This window comes from Palaemon carinicauda, chromosome 8 (genome assembly GCF_036898095.1).
Source record: "Palaemon carinicauda isolate YSFRI2023 chromosome 8, ASM3689809v2, whole genome shotgun sequence".
NCBI lineage: Eukaryota > Metazoa > Arthropoda > Malacostraca > Decapoda > Palaemonidae > Palaemon > Palaemon carinicauda.
In genome coordinates, this window is record NC_090732.1 from 164369419 (window position 1) to 164392981 (window position 23563).

General features: G+C 49.0%; 1 protein-coding gene across 1 annotated transcript in view; it reads left to right on the forward strand.

Annotated features, from left to right (window-relative positions):
- Positions 1–23563, forward strand: part of LOC137645060 (uncharacterized) — a 171863-nt gene that overhangs the window by 457 nt on the left and 147843 nt on the right. The gene's annotated exons all lie outside the window — the stretch shown is intronic.

The following is a 23563-nucleotide window of genomic DNA, read 5'->3' on the forward strand; positions in this document are numbered from 1 at the left end:
ATTGTAGTTACCTCTTCCCGCAAGGTAATGGAGCGGCACACGGTCCTTGGTTTCGGACCAAAATTTCATATATCAAGTTCTAGAGCTTTCAAATATGCGCCCTTAAGACCATATAACTAACTCCCGATAGGTATTCGAAAGACTTTTAGATATTAAGGCTGAAAGCAGAGCTGTTCTTAGCGCATCGATAATGTGGATTTGACAATTAAGGCTGAATACGCAGTGATACTCTAAACACCATAAAGTGTTTACAATAAACATATCTTGAAGGTGTTGTCGTGCGATGGGTTAACCTGTTTGATGAGATTGGAAAAAACAGCTCTTTAAAATAAAATGTTTATTAAGCCTGAGCTGATACCAATATCCTAAGATCGTTAGAAAATTGCTTGTGGCTTACTGGTGTTAAATTAAAATTTAAAAATAAAATTTCTAAATGAAAATTTACCTTTTATGGGCAAGGTGATATATATATATATATATATATATATATATATATATATATATATATATATATATATATATATGTGTGTGTGTGTGTGTGTGTGTGTGTGTGTATGTGTATGTATATATGCATGAATCAATTCTTCGACTAATACATTGCTTTCAAACTGCTTAGATTTTTATTTAGTTCTAATATTGGTAGGGTAAACCAATATTTTGTGGTTCCTCTTCATTTATCAGACAATTTCAGGTTTTTGGGGGTAGGAAAAAAAAGGGTCTCACCAGGAGATATGCTTTGGTAATAAATGCTCAAGTCACAAATTAATAAGTTAAAAACATAGGTACTTTTTTTGGTTGAAATGGGTGATAATAGCAAGGAAAACACAAGGTTTCAAAATTACAGAAATAATTCTTAACCTAACTTCAGGCAGTGTGTTTTACGTGGCCTGCCGTTATACTGAAGTCTGTCTCATGTGGACCCTCTTCACTGACACACGCTTGCCTATCCGGACATTAATATGCTGGGACGCATAGTAACCGAATCAGTTTGGATATTATAGTAAGATGCAGGGACACCTGATAACCGAATAAGATTGGATATTAGAGTAATATGCAGGGACACATAATAACCGAATCACTTTGGATATTAGTGGGATGCAGGGACACATAATAACCGAATCACTTTGGATATTAGAGAAAGATGCAGGGACATATAATAACCGAATCACTTTGGATATTGTAGTAAGATGCAGGGACACATAGTAACCGAATCAGTTTGGGTATTAGAGTAAGATGCAATGACACATAATAACCGAATCAGCTTGGATATTAGAGTAAGATGCAGGGACACATAATAACCGAATCACGGGGTATTAGAGTAAGATGCCGGGACACGTAATAACCGAATCACTTTGGATATTAGGGTAAGATGCAGTGACACATAATAACCGAATCAGTTTGGATATTAGAGTAAGATGCAGTGACACATAATAACTGAATCAGTTTGGATATTAGAGTAAGATGCAGTAACACATAATAACCGAATCAGTTTGGATATTAGAGTAAGATGCAGGGACACATAATAACCGAATCAAATTGGATATTAGAGTAAGATGCAGGGATACATGATAACCAAATCAGATTGGATATTAGAGTAAGATGCAGGGACACAATAACCGAATCACTTTGGATATTAACGTAAGATGCCGGGACACATAATAACCGAATCACCTTGAATATTAGAGTAAGATGCCAGGACACATAATAACAACCTGGGAAGGGGGTCTGGGGGCTTGATCCCGGGTAGGGGTTTTGACCTGGGAACTTCTAGGTTAGGTTAGGTGGGTTTGTTGGGTACTGTACCCTATTGTACCTTCTTATATTTTGCGTAAAGGGTATATGGAAAAAGGCTTTAAAATACACGTTAATATTATCATAGCATTCCTAACGTTAGCAATGGCATCGTAATGTTGCGTAACATTATATGTATATATATGCCTAATATTTTGTCAAACTTACCTTTGATTATTTAATTCATCAAAATAGTTTCTCTGTAAAGGAGGGTGGGGGAGAAATATCTTAGGGCTGAAATTCACCCTGGGGGAATAACAGCCCGGGCTGCTTTTCCCCGGGGGGGAAATCGATCCTAGGCTAATTTTCCCGAGGGGAATTTCAGTCGGGGGAAAAATTTCCTGCTACACTGGGACACTCAACCGAATCGCATGGATATTGGATTAAGATGCAGGGACACACAATAACCGAATCACTTTGGATATTAGAGTAAGATGCAGGGGGACATAACCGAATCACTTTGTTTATTAGAATAAGATGCAGGGACACATGATAACCGAATCACTTTGGGACTTTAGATATTGGAGTAAGATGCAGGGATACACAACCGAATCACCTTGGATACTAGAAGGGGAGGCTGGGACACATAACCGAATCAGTTTGTATATTAGAGTAAGATGCAATGACACATAATAACAGAATCACTTTGGATATTAGACTAAGAAGCAATGACACACAATAACCGAATCAGTTTGGATATTAGAGTAAGATGCAATGACACATAATAACTGAATCTTCTTGGATATTAGAGTAAGATACAGGGACACATAATAACCGAATCAATTTGGATATTAGAGTAAGATGCAGGGACATGTAATAACCGAATCCCTTTGGATTTTAGAGTATAAGATGCAGGGACACATAGTAACCTAACCCTATCTAGCCTAGGATTCAGGATCCTCCTGGCCAGGTGGCGACTGGTGGCCACACACCAAACTCATACCTGATATGCAACTCTGTAAATTATAAAGTAAGATACAGTAATGGATTCGTATTTATGTATGTGGTCGTATTCAGTTTATGAGAAGAGTTTGCCCTTTAGATATTACAATATGTCTCTTGTACTGAAACCAAAACAGAAAAGGGGGTAAATATTTACTGTATTATTTTATAGCTAAATACATGAACTGTATACTTTTACTACACTTCATCTTTTGGTTTATACATTTCTGACCATGAATATTGAGGCAAATCTCCCCTCCCTACGTTTGAGTTTTCCTTCTTTCTCCATATAAAAATAGGGAATCCTAGTGGTTGAGGAAGCACCAAAAATTATGGTCAAAAATACATAATAAACACAAGATAACCAGTTGGAAAAATAATGATCCATCTAAGTGGCGTGAAATTAAAGAAATTAGAGCACCATAATTACCTATAATTTATATCACGTCCATTGAATGATCTTTGGTCCGCTCTGAAACACTGTGCTTGTTCGTGCACAGATTGCCCGGACCTTATGTCTGGGTGGGGGCTCTTAGACAGTCGGTCATAGCCCCCAAGGGTGGAAGACCCGACCGGTGTGGTCAGGGTCTCACCAGATCTCGGCCCTTGAGAATCTTTGCTCAAGAGTATTGCTCCACCCAGAGCAATCTTAATCTTCAGAGTTACTAGAGAATCAGTTCGCCCAAGAGCACTCAAACCAGAGCAGGCACTCAGAAAAGACGTACAGTCGCTCAGCCCTGAGAGCATAACTGTAGGCAGGGAGGTGCAGCTGCTCAGTCTCGAGCATTACTGCTAGGAGGACCAGGAAACCAGGCTCAAATTGGAACCAAAATTAAGAGTTTTTGTAGAAGAGAAAGTAGTTATAGCAGCAAGTTCCAGTAAGTAGGAGAGACTGGGAGAGAAGGGAAGGAATTTTAGTAGTAGAGAAAAGGAGCAGTTTTAAGCATAGCTGCTCCTCCATACTCTGTGGGGGGGGGTGGATACTAGGGAGGATAGGAAAGACTGAAAGATGTGGGAGGGAGTCTGGACAAGGGAGCAGACTTTAGCTACAAACTGGCAGATCAAGGTGATCAGCCTTTCCAGGGACAAGGATTCTACTTGGGAAATAAGGGTGGAGGTTGAAGGGGGTGCCTGTGACTGGGATCAGGATCAGTTACTGGGGTGGGAGCTATGGCAGGAGCAGGAGCAGTGACTAGAGTAGGATTGGTAGGTGGCCGACATTGGTGGTCTGAAATAGGGAGGTGTGACGGTCTGCTGTGGTTCCAATCTCCTGAGTCGCTCTGGGCATTTCCGGTTCCAGACATGGTGGGATCCAGCACAGTTGGGGCATTTTGGAATGCTAAGGTTGCAATTAAACAATGTTCCATTGCTCTTTTCTGACAAACACATTTGGATATGCAAAATGGGGCCGTATGCTCTTGGTGCGAACCTTAAACTTTTACTTTTTTTGTCCAGATTGATGGCTAAAGCAAATCTTTATATAATTTACTTACTATAGAACACGTTGAGTTGTATAATGTACTAAATTAGTACAACCTGAAAAAAAGGCAACCAGTGATCGATTAGGAATTATTCCTAAATTGTTCTAGTGGGAATGGCTGCCTATTAAAGACAAAAAAAAAAAAATAGGCTATTAATACTGAAAGTCCAGAGACTGCTTGTAGCTTTCCCCATTAAAAGAGAGGAAACTAGCTTTTAGCTTTCTGCATTAGGGGGGAAGGAACTAGCTTGTAGTTACCCCATTAGGAGGGAGGGAACTAGCTTGTAGCTTCTCAAACTAGGAGACTGGGAACTAGTTTGTATCTTCTCTCATTATGAGGGAGGGAGCCAGTTTCTAGCTGCCCCCATTTTGAGGGAGGGAGCCAGTTTGTATATCCCCATTTTGAGGTGGAGAGCCAGTTTTAATGTTCCCATTATGAGGTAGGGAGCCATGGTGCAACTATCTCCATTATGAAGGAGGGAACTGTTGTGTAGCTATCCCCATTATGAGGGAGGGAACCATTGTGTAGCTATCCCCATTATGAGGGAGAGTGCCATTGTTTAGCTGGCCCCATTATGAGGGAGGGAGCCATTGTTTAGCTGGCCCCATAATAAGGGAGGGAGCCATTGATTAGCTGGCCCCATATGAGGGAGGGAGCCATTGTGTAGCTGGCCCCATTGAGGGAGGGAACCATTGGGTAGCTGGCCCTATTATGAGGGAGGGAACCATTGTGTAGCCATTCCCATTGTGAGGGAGGGAGCCATTGTGTAGCTGACCGCATTATGAGGGAGGGAGGAAGCCATTGTGTACCTGGCCCCATTATGAGGGAGTGAGGGAGCCATTGTGTAGCTGGCCCCATTATGAGGGAGGGAGGTAGCCATTGTGTAGCTGACCCCATTATGAGGGAGGGAACAAGCCATTGTGTAGCTGGCCCCATTATGAGGGAGGGAGCTAATTATCATGTATCCATTATGAGGGAGGAAGCCATTTTGTAGCTGCCACCATTATGTGAGAGGAAGCCAGTTTGCAGCTGTCCTCTTGTGATCGAGTAAGCCAGTTTGTTCCGACATAGATACAAACCTTCGCTATTTATTAGGGTATTACTTTCGGCAACGCTGAAAAACAGCCAAGACAATTTTAGTGAGGGATAATTACCCCATCCGCTAGTTTTGGGGGAGGGGGTTGGGGTAGACTAGCTACCCCGCTCACTCACACCTGTCGGTTGAGTAACCACTTTTACTTTTGGCTCTTTTGTGTGTATGGTTATTGTCCCGCTATGCGGACATGTCCTGGGATTGAGGGCCGCCGCTGCAGCACCTTCATGTCGTCCTTGGAGACAGACCCACGTTCTTTATACCCGGCTTGCCGGGGAACTTGATGTTCGCAGGACAACACCTGTTCTGAGTGTAGGGAGTGGCCTGCCTCCTAGTTGGAGAGGTTTGCACATAAGAAGAAGTAGTAGTCTAAACGCGAATCTTCGCTTTCGGGGTCTTCCTCGAAATCAAAGAAATCGCGGGCTTCTGCTTCCTCTACGCCCGAAGCTAATCTTCGACCAGGCCCTTCCGGGGTACGGTGGAGCAGTAGTGCAGGGCTTGTGACTCCAGGTCAACCCTGGGGTATAGACGAGGATGACGACTCCCCTAGTGAGTCGGCTCCTTCTCTTCCCCCAGGGAGCGCCTTTTCCTTGCCAGACCTTAGGTCTGGTTCCAACGCCGAGGAGTTAGCTAACCCACCAGGGGCGATGGCAGGGCTCTCCAAGTCGTGCTTCCCCCTCGGGGGAACATATGATACATATCTCTCGTTCGCGAGAGAAGGTTGCCTCTGTGCATTGGCAATCTCCTTATGCTTTAGGTTCTCCTCCAGGGGCGGAAAGAGAACCTTGTTGTAAGCGTAGTTCTCCTTCGGGCGAACTTTCCTTCCAGGCGGAGGATTTATCTGTCGACCTTAATCAGTCTCCCCCTCGGGCGGAGTCTGTTGTATGTTCCTCTCCGGAGGTTCGTAGAGTGGAGGAGTGGGTAACCCTTTTCCACCCCGGGCATTCTCCTCCTGGGGCTGTGAGGAGACGTCTTTTTGAACCTGCTGGTTCTCCTAACGTTGACCCTACGGGGTCTTGTGACGATCACCCTTCGGGCTGGCGTGATTGTGAGTCTTCGGGCTCTAGTCATGTTGATCCCGCGGGTTCTCATGACAGCACGAGTCCTTCGGGTCTCCGTCGCGCTGAACCTTCGGGCTCTCGCAACTTGAAATTTTGGGATTCTGTTACGCTGAATCCTCGGGCTCTTGTAACGACGGTAACGTTGAACCTCCATGTTGTCGTAACGACAGTAACGTTGAACCTCCGTGTTCTCGTAACGAAGGTAACCTTGAACCTCCGTGTTCTCGTAACGAAGGTAACCTTGAACCTCCGTGTTCTCGTAACGAAGGTAACCTTGAACCTCCGGGTTCTCGTATCGTTAGTCACGCCGATCCTTCGGGATCTCGTGACAGAGGAACCTCGATTCCTTGTTATGCTGGGCCTTCGGGGTCTCATAACTGAGTTACGCTGAACCATTGAGCTCTCGTAACTCTAGTCATGCTAACACTTCGGTGTTTCGTGAGTTGCGTTGCTCCTTCGAGTTCGCGCAACATAGTTTACGCTGTACTTTCGGGTTCTCGTGACCAGAGTCATTCTTATTATGACAGAGTTTTTAAACTCTCGTTGTGTTGATCGTTCGCTCTCACACAACACAAGCTATCGTGAACCTTCGGGTGAGCGTAGCAGTGAGTTCTCTCAACAACCTGAGAGCTCTCGCACTCACGATCAAGTTGGCGCGCACGACCGCCTTGGCGCGCGCAAACAAAATGGCGATCATGGCGCGCAGGTTTATCCTATGGCGCGCCATATGCACGATCAACCTATTGCTCGCCATGCGCACGAACATCCTGTTGCTCGCCATGCGCGTGAACAACCCTATACGCACGAACAACACACTGAGCGCCAGGTGCACAAACAACCTCGTGCGCGCGGTCGGGAGATGCGTGCGCGCGAGCTCCCTTCCGCCTACCAACAGTTCGGCGCAAGAGCGCACGACCATCTTGGCGCTCACAATCAGTCTCTCGAGCCCCTTGGGCCTCAACAGAGACAACGGTTGCCTGTAGGGAATCCTTCATCAGACAAGAGGGTTAGGGAACCTGCCTAGGTTCTTAGACCCAGGGAGCAGTCCTTTCCTAAGGACCTTCCACCTAGTTCCACGGGAGCCCGTGACCCCCCGTGGCTTAGCAACTTATTTAATGTAATGCGCCAAGCCATGAAGGGATTCGTTCCCCGCTCCCAGTCCTTAGGTGATATACCTAGGATTCCCTTGTCGCCTCCTCTTTTCCCGGGGTCCTCTCCTCCCTCTGATCCTAGGAGGAGGTCGGAAGTTCTCGCACAGGTGGGCCCCTCAGGCAAGAGGAGATGATCATCCCCTCGCAAAAGACCTCTGGAGGAGATTAGGCATAAACCTCAGGGTAGCCCCTCGCAGTTCAAGATGCCACAGGCCAGGCCAAAGGGGGAAAGGAAAAGGATTCGTCCTTCAGCCCCCAAGGAGGATAGGGTTACCTACTGTGGAGACTCCTTCCCTTCTTTACCGGTCGAGATAGTCTGAGGCACGATCTGCGACCGGATGGGATTCACCTCGTAAGGCAATGGACTTACATTCCACCCGTAAGCCGACGGAATCCTCTAGGCCCTTGGGGACAGAGGATCTCCGGCCTCGTAGGAGGGAACCGAAGGATTTGTTCACCATCCCCAAATCCTCGGCCAGGCTTCCTTCCTCACTGCCTCCCAGGCAGCCGGAAGCAAGCACCTCCCCGGTAGTCTCCCTATCTCCAGTCTATTCAGTTGACGACTTCGACCCACGCCGGGCTCCTATGGATGAGAGCTTGGACGTGGAAGGGCAGAGCGATCTCGAGGACGACGCTCTGCCAGCAGCCGCTAGCCTTAAGCTTACAGAGGATGAGAGGAAGGAATCGGAGCACGCCTTCTGGCAGGTTCTAGCCTGCATCCGATCCATCAAGGGACTTCTAGATCCATCGGCAGCCCTTCTAGATGGAAAAGAAACGGTCCTTGACCAGTTCTGTGGCACTCAGAAACCTCATAGGGCCAGTGCAGCTTTGCCCTGGTCAAAGGGGTTGAAGAGCGCCAAACAGAAGGCTGTGTCCCAGGCAACTGGTTCCACCCCTTCTCTCAGCTCCAACTCATCCTCCAAGCTCTTACCACTTCTGTATGCGTTTCAGAGGAGGTACTACGAGATCCTCGGAGAATCTCTTCCAACGCTGTCTTTCGACCACTCTATAGAGGCACTCTCAAAGGCCATCCCCTTCAAGAAACTTATGGGACTTCCTGTCTCCTTTTCGTCCTCTGAAATCCTAAACCAGGAAAAGGTGGCGAAGTACGCCATGCAGGCTACTTCGTGGCTGGATTTCTGGTTAGGATCCTTAGGACAACTAATTCGGTCTAAGCACCTGTCTCGGGAGTCTTCTAGGAAGTCTTTGGAGACTTTTCCTTTTGTCCGGTACTCGGGCCATCGAGTTCCTCTCTCATCAGGTAGTGAACCTTTGGGCCAACACTATCCTGAAGAGGAGAGATGCCGTCATAGGCAAGCTCTATAGACATCTCCCTCAGGCCGAAGTAGCGAGTCTGAGAAATGCTCCTTTCAAGGGCAATTCTTTGTTCCATCCCAAGGATGTCAAGCGGGTGGCAGAGAGGTGGAGGAAGTCCAGTCAGGACTCCCTCATCCAAAAGGTCTTAACAGCTAGACCTTACCCCTCTCAGCCACAGCGGAAAGCACAGCAGAACCCGCAGCCGAAAAGGGCTAGAGACCCAAAACAGCAGGGTAAAAAAGGGTGCAAAGCAGGCCTTTCACAGTAAAAAGTCCTTCCGTGGAGGAAAGAGTAAGAAGGGATCTGGCCGAGGCCGGTCCCAATAAGACAGGCAATCCTCCCATTTGTCCACTACGGGCCGACCAAGGGAAAGGCCCGTGCCAACATGAAGAGTTGGCTGTAATACACTACCACCACCACCATTTGTCCACCTGTGGGGTGATGTCTACAAAGCCGCTGGCAGAGGTGGCTTTACCACGGGGCCGAACCCTGGACGGTCGAGGTGATTCGTTCAGAGTATCATATCCCGTTCACGATCTCTCTCCCTCCACTAACTTGAGTGCCGATTCCATTGAACTCCTGTGCGAAGGAATCCGCACTGGAGTTTGCCCTCAGGGCAGAAGTCCAGTCCATGTTGGAGGAGGACACTCTCCAGGGAGGTCCTCGACGGGTCCCCTGGCTTCTATAGTCGACTCTTTCTTGTGAAAAAGGCATCTGGAGGCTGGAGACCAGTCATCGACCTCTCGGCCCTGAACAGGTTTGTCGAACAGACACCTTTCAGGATGGAGACAGCCGACACAGTCAGACAAGCGATAAGACCCCAGAACCTCATGTGCACTCTAGAGCTGAAGGACACATACTTCCAGATCCCAATTCACCCGTCTTCCAGGAAGTATCTGAGATTCATGTTCAATCGGAAGCATTACCAGTTCAGGGTACTGTGTTTCGGTCTTTCTACAGCACCCCAGGTATTCACGAGAGTATTCGCCCTAGTATCATCTTGGGCTCACAGAGTCGGCATCCGTCTCCTAAGATACTTGGACGACTGGCTGATTCTGGCAAACTCTGAGGTGGCCCTTCTCCGCCACCGAGACGAGCTTCTAAGGTTTTGCTAGAATCTGGGGATCGTGGTAAACCTCGAGAAGTCTTAACTGCTCATCTCTAAAGAACTGGTATACCTAGGCATGCAATTAGACACCCTAAGGCACAAAGCGTTTCCATCAGACGAAAGGATCCAGAGACTGAGGGAGATAGCACAGGTCTTTCTCAGTCGGGATGAACTCCCGGCGCAGTATTGGCTTCGCCTTCTCGGTCACCTCTCTTTCCTGACCCGACTGGTCCCCAACAGTCGCCTCAGGATGAGGTCCCTCCAGTGGCGACTAAAATCCCAGTGGAAACAGCACTCCGATTCCCGGGATCACCTAGTCCGCATAGGGCTAGAGGAACAGTCGGACCTCAGGTGGTGGCTGGCGGAGCCAAACCTCTGCAAAGGGGTAGATCTTCTCATCTCTCCCCCGGAATTGATGCTGTTTTTGGACGCATCAAAAGAAGGGTTGGGGGCTCACGTGCTGCACCATTACACCTCCGGCCAATGGTCCGAATCAGAAAGGTACCAGCACATAAATCTCTTAGAGATGAGGGCAGCCTTTCTGGCCCTTAAAGAGTTCCACCAAGTCCTGGCGGAGCACTCCGTGGTGCTAATGAGCAAAAACACCACGGTAGTAGCTTATCTAAGCAAACAGGGCAGTACCTTTTTGCAGCAGCTGTGCCATCTTGAAGTAGAGATACTCAGATGGGCAGAAGACAACTCTGTGACTATCAGCTCGCTTCATTCCGGGCAAGCGGAATGTGCTAGCAGACAAGCTGAGCAGAGCGACTCGGATAGTTGGCACCGAGTGGTCTTTGAATCCTCTGATAGCCAACAAAGTCCTGACTTTGTGGGGTTCCCCGACTGTGGATCTATTCGCAACGGCATTGAATTTCAGGCTCCCGTTGTACTGCTCCCCAGTCCCAGATCCCTAAGCTCTTTGGCAAGATGCTTTTCAACAACGGTGGATAAACCTGGACGCTTACGCGTTTCCCCCGTTCTGTCTGATGAGAAAAGTCCTCAGCCAGGTACGAGCAAGCAACAATTTGCAAATGACCCTCATAGCTCCGCTATGGCTTCAGGCAGAATGGTTCCCAGACATTCTGCATCTCCTCACGTAGATCCCAAGGGAGCTTCCTCCACAACACAACCTCCTCAAACAACCACATCCAACATCTTTCACAGAGCCATAGACTCGCTTCGACTTCACGCCTGGAGACTATCCAGCACCTCCTCACACAGATAGGCTTTTTGCAACCGGTTGCAAAAAGAATGGCTGGACACCTTAGGAGATCCACAGAGGCAGTCTACCAGGCAAAGTGGTTGGTGTCGTGGAAGGGGTATCTCTCCCCTCTATGCGGAGTTTCTTGCATACCTTCGTGAAGAAAAACTTCTCTCGGTCTCGGCAGTCAAAGGCTACCGCTCAGCCTTGAGTCTTGCCTTTAGACTGAAAGGAATCGATATTTCCTCCTCAGAACTTTCTTTGCTTATATGCAGTTACGAGCTTACTTGCCCCCAGGCAGAGCTAAGACCTCCCCCTTGGAACGTGGTTCGGGTCCTCAGGTCTCTGAAGCGCTTTCCCTATGAACCACTACACCAGGCCTCGGATCGCCACCTCACGTGGAAGACGGTGTTCCTGCTCGCTTTGGCTTCGGCCAAGAGAGTCCACGAACTTCATGGTCTATCTGCTGATATCTCCCACTCTAGGAGATGGGGGGAAGTAATCCTCAACTTTGTCCCTAAGTTTGTAGCTAAGACTCAAAATCCGGGTGTGCCTGACTACAGGTTCGGCCCATTTCGGATAGATCTCGTTCTGTAACTGAAGATCCAGACCAAGTGCTATTATGTCCAGTGAGAAGTCTGAGGTGTTACTTAAAAAGAACAGCTAAAGCTCGCCCCCGTGTTCGAGCACTTTTTGTGAGCACGGGGAAGGTCAAGAGGAGGGTCATGAGGAATACTATTTCCTCTTGGATAAGGAAAGTAATCAAATACGCTCTATATCCAGATTCTCCTCTGTCCAACCGATCCAGAGCTCATGACGTCAAGAGTCATTGCAACGTCTCTGGCGTTCAAGAAAAATTTTTCTGTGGCACAGGTATTGCAAGCGGGCGTGTGGAAGCGTCAGACGACCTTCACAGCCTACTACCTGGAAGACGTAACCCACAGGAGCATGGAAACCTTCTCCATTGGTCCTGTGGTGGCCGCACAACAAGTGATCTAATGCCTCAGGCTCCTTGATGGACAAGTAGCAGAGGGTTGAGGGCTGAGGTTACCCGGGTTAGTCTAGGGCGAATGAAAAGAATGTCTGGCTCACTTCTTTCTTTTTCCTTCTCCCCCCCTGGGGAAATGCAAGACCGAAGCATAGCTGACCTCACCCCTCTGTAGGTAAGAATCATTTCCCTTGTGCATCCTGGGTAAAAATGAATACTTTGTTACGTCACCAATATCTCTTGAGGGAGGGTATTGGATATGTCTTAGAATCCTCGAGTTCCTACATGAAGAGAAGCCACGAGTCTCTCTCACACAAGCTTCTGCTGGCTGCTATCAGTGAGTTACCTTGTAACTACTTTGATTTTAGCTAGGGTAGGGTTCCCTCTACTATTGATCACAGATCGAAATAGAGAGGACCCCGGGTCATGACCAAGGCCAGTTAGTAAGGACTTCCTCACTCCTAAGAGTAAGTCACTCTAATAATTAGCGAAGGTTTGTATCTGTCGGAACAAATAACAAATTTGGAAATAATTTGTATTTTACCTAACATACAAACCTGAAGCTATTTATACAAATTGGCCCACCACCCTGTCCCTCTAGAAGTCCTGCCAGAAAGCAAAAGTGGTTACTCAACCGAAAGGTGTGAGTGAGCGGGGCAGCTAATCTACCCCAACCCCCTCCCGCTAACTAGCGGATGGGGTAATTATCCCTCACTAAAATTGTCTTGGCTGTTTTTCAGCATTGCCGAAAGTAATACCCTAATAAATAGCTTCAGGTTTGTATGTTAGGAAAAATACAAATTATTTCCAAATTTGTTATTTTGCAGCTGCCCCCCATGATGATGGAGGGAGCCGTTTTGTAGAAGCACTTCATGTGTAGCCTTTAAGCCAATTGGGTTTACCGACAGCTGATTTCATATGGGTAATGCATGACTGAAACTGAGTGAGTAGTACTGCCCATGAGGCGCCAAGTTGGACCACTAATGTGTTCTTAATGGTGGAGCGATGACTCTCAAGTGCCGTCTGTTCTTCTATGAGAGCCTGCCGCTCTCGTCGAGTGTAACAGTGTACTGTCGGTAGGGCGTGATTTCCGAGATTACACCCATTTTGTCCCACTATTTGGTAGGTTGGTGTTGTACACGCATCAGAGTCCCTGGTTCCATGGGCGTGTGTCTTCTACTGGTTTCATGGGCACGCATAACCACCTGCAACTCTCTTTGATGCATAGTCTGTCTCCAGTACCTCTGTTCCAACAGGTGTCTTTTGGCTGTAGGAACCCCGTCAATTAGTTGGCGGTTAGTAGCAAGCTGAGATGGTGAGTTATTAACCTCCCTGAGAGGGGTGTTGCGATACGGAAGAATTGCCAGGTCCATTTTGTCCGTTTCTAGGGCGCCGCCTTTTGATGCGTTCTTTCAGAGGAACCTCTTTGTTGATTTGACCGCTGCTTCTGCCCTGCCATTGGACTTGGAATATTGAGCCGACGACAGACGGACCTTGACCCCATATCCTGAAGAAGGCCTCCATCTTTTCATTAACTAAGTTCATACTCACATCAGTCTATATTTGGTCTGGGGCCCTCAAACATGAAAAGTAGTACAGTACACTGTACTAAAAGTGGATACATTTGCTATATGGGATACTATTAAGGAAATGTGCTGGAACATATCTGCAGTGATCTAGTGGAAAGAGCATTTTGCTGGGGTTGTGAGTTCCATTGATTCAGGGGGTAATGAAGGGGTGTGTTCGTCACGAGGCGATGCTGAAGATCTCTTTCCATGCCCAGCCAATATACAGACTGTCTAGCCCTTCTAAGCATAAGCAAGGCACTGGTGTCCTGCATGTAGTCCTACGGCCACCTGACAACATGAACCTTCAGAGATGACCAAACGTATGCATCGTTTGTTCCACTGAGTAAATTACTATTTGTTCCAACACAAATACTTACCTCAAACTACTTTCTTAGGAGTAACCTGTAATCTCCTCTCAACCGCCCAGAGTTTTGTGTAGTATACCCTACGTCCGTTTTCTATGGAGGACTAACCCGGGAGTAATGAGAACGTGTCCCGAGGGTAGACCTGAGCTAGGTCGGCGTCAGCTTGGGTCCCGTTAGTCAGTAAGTTCTCTGGTCGCGTCGTGATACCACGACGCGACCAGAGAACTTACGACCCTTTGTGTCCCGACTCGTGTCCCGCGTGGTTACCGCGTGGTATCTCTGTGCTTATCCCTTGTGTTCTCGCGTGTTCACTGCCTTTCCTTGTGCTTTTCAAGTGTATTCCTTGTTTATTCCCTTCGTTCCTGTGTCTTGTGGTTGTGTGCGATGGAGCAGGTCCGCCCTTGTCCTGGGCCTAGAGCCGGAAAGTCGTGTGGAGCGTTCCTTTCCAAGCCCGAAGTGGACCCTCATTCCCTTTGCTCTTCCTGTAGAGGCAGTGTGTGTTCGCCGTCGGATACGTGCAATGAGTGTGTTAGCTGGAGTGAGATCCAGTGGGTGCGTTATGGCACTAAGAAGAAGAAGTCATCGAAACGTTCGCCCAGGAAATCTAGCATCTCTTCGCCGTTACCGTCACCCAGTGGACGGTCCGACGGGGCTTCTGTCTCATCTTCCCCTACCCAGAGTAGGGGACGAGGTAAGTCCGTTGCGGGGAAAGAGCCGAGGGCCCTTCCCCAGGAGTCTAATGTGTATGAAGTGGGGGTTGCTGGGACTTCTCAGGCTAGTGGGGAGCCTGATAGTGCTGTGTCTGGGGGTTCCGGAGACTCTGCCCTTGTGCTTGGGGGGCACGTCTCCTCTGACGACCCCTTGTGGTGTAGTAATGTTGTGCCTGTTTCTTCGCCCGCTTCGTGGGCCTGTGTTTCAGGTTCTTCAGCGGCTGGTGACGCCCAGGGAAAGTTGGATTCCACGGTAAGTTAGCCCTTCGGGTGGAGGCTCCCTAAAACGCCAGGTAGGTCCCCAATGCGGATGGAAGAGGGCCTGGATACCTGGTTCCCTAGTGTAGTACGTCCAACCTCTTTTCCAGCTCCTCTGACGACGGTTCCGGAGTCTTTCCTACAACCCTCGACCTCTGGAACGCAGCAGGTCGCGAAGCCCTCCGTAGCCCCCGCTCCTGCCCGTCGGTCGGGTGGTACAGTGTCGTCGGGCTCTTCAGATGATGGTGCTGCGTTCTCTTCAGAAGGGGAAGAGAGGAGGAGGCACCGCCGATGGAGAGAGCGGTCCAGGAGCAGGCGTTCCCGCTCAAGGTCCCGCTCGAGGTTCAGTAGAAAACGGTCCCGGTCTCCACGGAGGAAGTACAGGAAGAGTAGGTCCCCCGCTGGTGATTGGGTCTTCGTTCCCCGTAGGAGTGAATTACAGCGTTCCCCTGACCGGCGGTCCAGGGATTACTCGCCGTGAAGGCCATCTTCCAGCCGCAGATATGACCCTCGCAGGGAGAAATGCGAGAAGGCCTCTTCAGGCAGGCAGAAGTCCGCGAAGCTTCCGGCTCACCCCGCCCAGCGGGGGGAGCCGTGCTTCCGTACGGGCACCCTGGGCGAGTCAGCACAGCTGGCTCGGCCCTTGGACTTAAAGGAACGGTTCCCTCCATCCGCGTCCTCGTCCCCCAGAGAGATTACACGGACGGTAGTCCTCGCCGGCACGGCGATGCCCGTTCTGACCCCCAACCCTGGTGTGGAAGTTCCCGGTAGGAGTGCCCGGTGACCCAGCTCCTTGGGATCAGACGGAAGGTACTGCTGACAGTAGAGAAGGTTCCCCGACCGAGGACTCGGCGTATCGGAAGGTAATAAGCCTGATACGAAGGCATCATCGGATTGAGGAACCGGTCCTACCGACGAGGACTTCTGGAGGTCCAGCCTGAGCCGCTTGATGGAGGCACCCGTCCAGCAGAAAACCTCCCTGGCCCTGCCTGTGGCCCGAGATCTAGTCCTGGGACGGGCTCATGTTGATAAAGTTGTGGCGGGCAATGCCAAAGCTCCCAAAACACAGAGCTCCTCGAAGTTGCTCCAAGGACTCAGGTCCCAGAGTAGGTTCTATGTGCCAGAGGGACAACGGCCGGGACCCTGCAAAGTGGAGCCTTCCCTCAAAGTTCTGGGACAGGGTGCCCCGGAGGACAGAGCCTCCTCAGCCCCGATTTGCTTTTCGCAGTCGGAGGCTGCGATGATGGAGGAGATGTCGAAAGACTTGGTGCACGTCTCCTCTTGGTTGGACTGGTGGGCCTCCACGCTGGTAGGTGTACAAGCCACATATGACTTAACAGAACCTACTGAAGGAGCTTATCATCTCCGGGGGCAAGACCCTGAAGTTCCTTACTTATCAGTCCCTAGCCCTTTCAGCGAACTGGGTTCTGGGATACGATTCTGGCGAAGCTTTTCCGGAAGATCCCAGACAGGGAGGCGAGGGCCATGAGGAGCCTTCCTGTGTGGGGTGACTCCTTGTTCCCCTTGAAACAGTTAGAGGAGATAATGGAGAAGGTAGCTAAACGAAAGGAAGTGAGCACTCCCAGGCCTCAACCGGTAAGGAGGCCCCCCTACAAGAGGTCAGCATCAGACGGGCCCTCTACTTCTCAGGCCCCTCCTAGCCTGACGAGGAGAGAAGCCCCTTCTTCCTCGTGGGCTTCAGCGCCACAGCCCCCCCGTAGAGGAGCTCCAGCAGCGCCTGCCTCTTTTAGAACAGGGTATTCTGCCTCCAGGAGTGGCCGTTTAGGCCGCTCCTCCAGGAGGAGGTAGAGTGGGAGGCCCCCTACTCATGCCCAAGCCTCAGGTTGGGGGATGCCTCAGACGACATTGGCAAGCACGGAAGGCTCACGGAGCGGAACCCTGGACAGTATCCGTACTGAAGGAGCGGTACAGGCTCCCGTTCTTAACGGAACCTCCACCTTTGATTCCGGCCAGCCTGTCGGAGTGGCTGGCACCCAAGGACCCGTTGAAGAGGGCGGCCCTTCAAGAAGAGGTGTCCACTATGTTGGAGAAGGGTGCCATGGAGGAGGTCCTGCACCCGGGACCAGGTTCTACAGCCGACTATTCCTGGTAGAAAAGGCGACGGGGGGATGGAGACCGGTGATAGACCTGTCAGCTCTCAACAAGTTTGTTTGCAAGACAGATTTCAAAATGGACACTCCGAAGTCGGTCTTGCAGTCCTTGAGGGAGAAAGACTACATGATGACCATAGACCTCAAGGACGCATACTTCCAAATCCCGGTCCACCCCTCAAGCCGAAAGTTTCTCCGAGTGAAATGGGGTACCCAGATCCTGCAATTCAAGACCCTCTGCTTCGGGGTGTCGACTGCTCCCCAGGTATTCACGAGAGTCTTCACGACAGTCTCGGTGTGGGCTCACGAACTGGGTATTCGCCTCATCCGGTACCTGGACGACTGGTTGCTTCTTTCCTCCTCAGAGGACGTTTTGAAGGAGCAGGGTGTAAAGCTTCTTCAATTTTGCAAGGGTCTCCCTCCACCAGGATGACCTATTTGGGGATGACACTGGATTCCCGACTAGGGAAGGCCTTTCCGTCAGAGGAACGGGTAAGCAATCTAATAAAGATCCTTCTGCCTTTCCTTTCGGGGCAACCCAGGAGAGCGAAGGACTGACAAAGGCTAATAGGTCATCTGGTGTCATTGGAGAAACTGGTTCCCCAAGGGAGACTCAGGCTCAGGGCCATCCAATGGAACCTGAAGGGCTTCTGGAACCAACTGGACTCGCCCCAAAAATTAATACCAGTTCTGCCAAACACAATACCCTCCCTGGAATGGTGGCAGTGCCGGTCGAATACATTCAAGGGGATGCCCTTCGCGACCGAGCCTCCCGAGATGCTCCTATTCACAGACGCCTCCAACCAGGGATGGGGAGCCCATCTCCTCAACGAGGCGGCGAGAGGAACCTGGACGGACGTGGAGAAAGGCCTACACATCAATGTCCTAGAGTTGAAGGCAGTCCAAAAAGCTTGCCTGCAGTTCATCGATCTACTAAGGGGGAACACTGTGGCGTTGATGTGCGACAACGCCACAGTAGTAGCGTGCATAAAGAAGCAAGGAGGCCTCAAGTCAAGGTAGCTGTGCGATCTCGCCCTAGAGATCCTGGATTGGGCGGAGGCGAACCAGATAGTGTTATTGGCAAGGTTCATCCCCGGGAAGAACAACGTCCTAGCCGACGATCTCAGCAGGATGGGTCAGATAGTAGGAACAGAGTTGTCCCTCCTCCCAGAAGTAGCCAGGCTCATCATTCAACGGTGGGGTTCCCCAGTGATGGACCTCTTTGCAACCAGGCTGAACACACAACTCCCCGTGTATTGTTCTCCTGTCCCAGACCCAAAGGCAGCCTTGGAGGATGCCTTTCAGCACAAATGGGACAACCTAGACGTGTACGCTTTTCCCCCCTTCACGTTGATCAGGCAAGTGCTCAACAGAGTAAGGGCTGCCCGAAACTTAAGGATGACTTTGGTAGCGCCCTGGTGGCCGGAGAGAGAGTGGTTCGCGGACCTAAAAGACCTGGCAAGCCATCCTCCATGGCCACTCCCCGACAGGCCAGATCTTCTACAACAGCCACACTTTCTCAGGTTCCACGACAACCCACAGTCTCTATGCCTTCACGCCTGGAGACTGTCGAGCGCCTCCTGAGGAAGGAAGGATATTCGTCAGGAACTGCTAAGAAGATGTCGCTATACCTGAGAAGGTTGTCGGCAGCGGTCTACCAAGCGAAATGGGCCTCTTTTACGAAGTGGTGCGCTTCAAGGAACATTAAGCCCCTCAAAGCCTCAGTCCCAGATATTGCAGACTTTCTAGTATATCTCAGCGACGAGGTAGGGATGTCAATCCCAGCTATAAAAGGAGTACGGGCAGCCTTGGGTCAAGTCTTCATTCTGAAGGGCATCGACCTGGGCTCCTCTAGACACATCTCTATGCTTATCAGGAGTTTTGAACAGTCCTCCTCAAACCGTTAGGGTGCCTCAGTGGGACTTGGCTAGGGTTCTGAAGATGTTAAGTAGCCCCCGTTCGAATCGATGAAAGACATTGTAGACAGGGATCTCACTCTCAAGACGGTCTTTTTGTTGGCCTTGGCCTCTGCGAAAAGAGTAGGGGAGATCCATGGGTTGTCTTACGATGTCTCTCATTCGAAGGGGTGGAGAGAAATCTCCCTCAAGTTCGTCCCTTCGTTCGTGGCAAAAACCCAGAATCCAGCAGTCTGGTATCCTAAGTTCGAGGGGTTCTCACTGCCAGCTATTCCTAAGACTGGGAATCCAGAGGATTTGAGGTTATGCCCTGTCCGTGCCGTTAGGAAATACCTTGAGAGGACTGCACATCTCCAGCCGGGCATCAAGAGTCTTTTCGTCTCCACAAGTGTTACAAAGAAGCAGGTATTGAAGAATACCATATCCTTTTGGTTGAGACAAGTTATTGCCAGGGCCTACAAGGAGGAGGGACTGGCCGTGCCAGGTACTCCTAAGCCCCATGACATTAGAGGACTAAGCACTTCCTTAGCCTTTGAGAAGAACATGGCAGTGGGCCAGATCCTTCGGGCGGGCACCTGGTCGAACCAGTCGACCTTTACTGCCCATTACCTCAAGGATTACTCAAGAAGGTCTTTAGACGGGTTCTCCATTGGGACAGTCATCTCCGCGCTCCAAGTGATTTAACGGTGAAGCCCCAGGCACAATCGTGGATAGCAAAACCAGGAGACACAGGTTCGTTCCTTTTCACCCTAATCCCCGTTTCCTATCCCTACCGGAGATAACCACATATATGTAACCAATGAAGAACACGTCTCAGCAACTTTGTCACTGGACTCAGCATCAGAAGATTTTTGAAAGGGTGAGTACTTAGACACTAACGTGAGCTCTGTGTGTAGTTTACCCTACCGTTCGTTTCCCAGTTTTTTAGAACCTAGTTCATATCTAGGTTACTTGTCGTCTGCTTAGCTGGGTCTGAAGGTCAGGAAGCCACTCCCACCTCCTAAAGTGTAAGTCTCCTAAGAAAGTAGTTCGAGGTAAGTATTTGTGTTGGAACAAATCAAAAATTTTAAGTAATTTTTATTTTTCCTAACATACTTACCGAGAACTACTTTCGGGTAATGGCCCTCCCTACCTTCCCCGAGTGCCTTTCTTGCCTTACAGGGACTTTTTGCAACATCCGAGGAACTTACTGACAAACGGGACCCAAGCTGACGCCGACCTAGCTCAGGTCTACCCTCGGGGCACGTTCTCATTACTCCCGGGTTAGTCCTCCATAGAAATCGGACGTAGGGTATACTACACAAAACTCTGGTCGGTTGAGAGGAGATTACAGGTAACTCCTAAGAAAGTAGTTCTTGGTAAGTATGTTAGGAATTACTTAAAATTTTTGATATTTTGGTTTATTGCTAGACGATCCTGAGTGCTGAAGAATGGTTGAAGGCAGGCTATTTCTTGTGACTTCTGTTAGCACCAATCACCCGTTCTGACCATGGCTAGCAGTAGTTGATACACCTGGTCATTGGATGTGACGCTCCTGAAAGACACTTCATCCAATATGACTGTGTCCTGTTCCAAAGCAGCCACAGTTACGCAAGCTATCACCACTTGAATGTCGTCGTCCAAGTCCTCGTGTATCTTGAGAGAAAATCCGAAGCAGAGTTCCTCTTTCCGGGCAGGTATTTCATGTGGAACTTGAATTGAAGTTTCTTCTCATTCAGATTAAACAATGTTGGGTTGATGACGACCTTAAGGGCCCTATCACCCAAACCTCAACAAGTGGGTGATGGTCTGTTATGATGGTGAAGGTTGGGCACCCAAGCAGGAACAACCTGGCTTTCTGTAAGCACCCTGTGACTGCAAGGACTTTTCCTTTTATAAGGGCATACCCGATTTCAGCGGGGTGAGGTGACAACTGCTGCATATAGCGGAAAGCCATCTACCTTTGCAGCAGAAAGGACTGTTAGCTGACTGACAAGTCTAATAATGTTTTAGGATGATAAAGCCAATGCCCTCCTTGCTCCAGTTTGTCATAATTGTTGTAGGGCATGTCTTGTCATAATATGCCAAGCCGTCCTTGGAAAATTGGGAAATGACTTCCTGCGTTTGCTGAAGTTTGCTTTGCAGCTGACTATCCCAATACTGTTTACATTTTTTCTAATGGGCTTCTTGAGGAGGTCCCTAAGGGGCTCCATGATCAGCGCCATTGCAAAGAATGGTACTTGCTGTTCATGAATCTGTACCACAACCTAATATCGGTAATGGAGGGCTTTTCTAGCATTTGAAATTTTTTAATTGTATGTAGACATTCATATGCGGGCTCTTACACCTCCCAAATTTCTCCAGCTTGAGCGGTTTTCCTGCTGAAGCACAAGTTAAAAGAAAATCATAAATTTGCCAAAAAAAGCCTCTTTGATGCTGTGATCCTGAAGTATAAATGCACTGACGACACGTCAGTGCATTTATACTTCCCAGTTATGTCTTGCAGGGCATTCTCGAACTTTTTCACTTAAGCGTTGGACGCCAAACAGTGAACCCTTGGGCGACTTGCGGTAACGATACCTTACCCATTGAGTGATGGAAGTTGTGAATGGACAGGTATCCTTGTCCCGTTCCACTTTGTGGAAACCCCAACGGGCATCCGCATTGGTTTTGTATACAGAATGTGTATAGGGATGTCTGAGACTGTCAAAGGGCACCTGTGTATGATGAGTCTCCTGGAGACAGTAAGCATCAAGTCGACGGAAGTTCACGGTGCGTAGGGGCTGTCCTGTCTTCTTAGCTACAACAACTATCCTCGTGCATTACACCGTCGCATCCCCTGCTGGTACTTGTTCTATTACACCCAGCTGGGCCTTAACCTCCTCTTCCCAATGGGGATTTCTGCTAGCATGTGTCAGACATATGGCACGGTGTCGGGTAATAAATATATGTGATGCTGTTTTCCTGTCATTACAGGAAAAGGTTTCTTAGTTGTACTAAAGGTTGCAGGTGAGAAGTGACGTAACAATAGGTTTTGCAATCTTGGACAGGATCGGTACAGAGATCGGCTTCGTTGTCTGTGAATGTTGGGGCTGTAATACTGCTCCACTGGTGATGTCTGCTGATGCAACTAGTGGGAAAGGAGTAGGAAATCCCAGTGGCACCAATCCCAACTCCTTACAAGCTTTTGATGACATATAAAAGTTCTTGGCTGTCGGTATGAAGTATACATCCTGCTTTGTTCATCGCCCATCCACCTCAATAGCGCAGGCCATTGATAGAAGGAATTTCATTTTCAAATTGGCTACGTCCCTCAAACCTGATTTAACTTGCAGTTCTTGGGGTTTAACTTATAGGCTAGAAAGCAACGAGGGTTTGGCGACATAAATCTGTACTCCTACACCTGCTACAGCGAATGTGGACACTAATCTTGCCCTCCCGTTAGTAACACTTAACCTTAATTGTGGGTTGTGCAGGAAATGTGCCTCTGCAACAATCACCTCATTTGAAGCAAGCTGTGCTTCTTTTTGCTCCCGCAGCATCTTCAGAAGGGCCCTACCTTTTTGCCCCCATGACATGTCACACCTTTCACTTGGGAATGACGTCTCACGTTGCTCTTCATTTGAATCGCCGCACAATGCAGCTACATCCAGCTCGCCGTCATCACTCGAAACTTTGCTGACTCTGCCCAATGATACCCGAAGCGCACTTAACTTCTCAACTACTTGGCGTTCAGATTCAAATGTACAACACAAAGCCTGAAGGGGATCTAACCTATAGAACATATCACACATCTGAAGCTCATGCCTTCTTAATTCAGGATCACTAAGACCTACCACTATTTCACGTACTAGCATATATTCAACTAGGCTGTCCCCACTCTCTGGGCATTGGAAATTGCAATCAGTGGCCTTTAGGTCGCACCATGAAAAATAATCACTCACAGACTCATTACACCCTTAGACGAAAGTAACGAATTTTGACCGCTGCACTGCATGGTTTGAAGGTTTTAGTACAACGTTCCCAATGACATCCAAAACCATGTATTTGGTAAGGCCGTTCCATTTGGCGTCTGAGTACTGAGCATCCAATCTATGTTGCAATGCTGGAACACAGTTAAGCCTAATGTGCCGGACAACACCTGCGGCGGAAAGTTATTAAGCTGAATCCAAAACTTCAAGCGTTTCCACGACCTGAAGGCTGCTGAGGACATGACGACATAACCCTTTTCTAGAGCAGCGGAAGCAAAGATTCTGCCAGCATGTCATCCAAACCCGGAAGGTCATCCTGAAGGGTGCAAATAGCTGGTTGCTGGTCTGCAATTATCGTCTGTGCCAGCAACACAGCCCGTGACAGGGCCCTTGGCATTGCAGGAGAGACAGGCCCTCATGTACCATGAGTTTAGTCTTTGTCAGGTCTTCGTATCATAGGCATGACTTGGCTCGAAAACTCACTGGGTTTTGTTGGGTTACAATGAAGAGAGGAACCACATCAATATTTATTTGATGATATGAGAGAGCCGA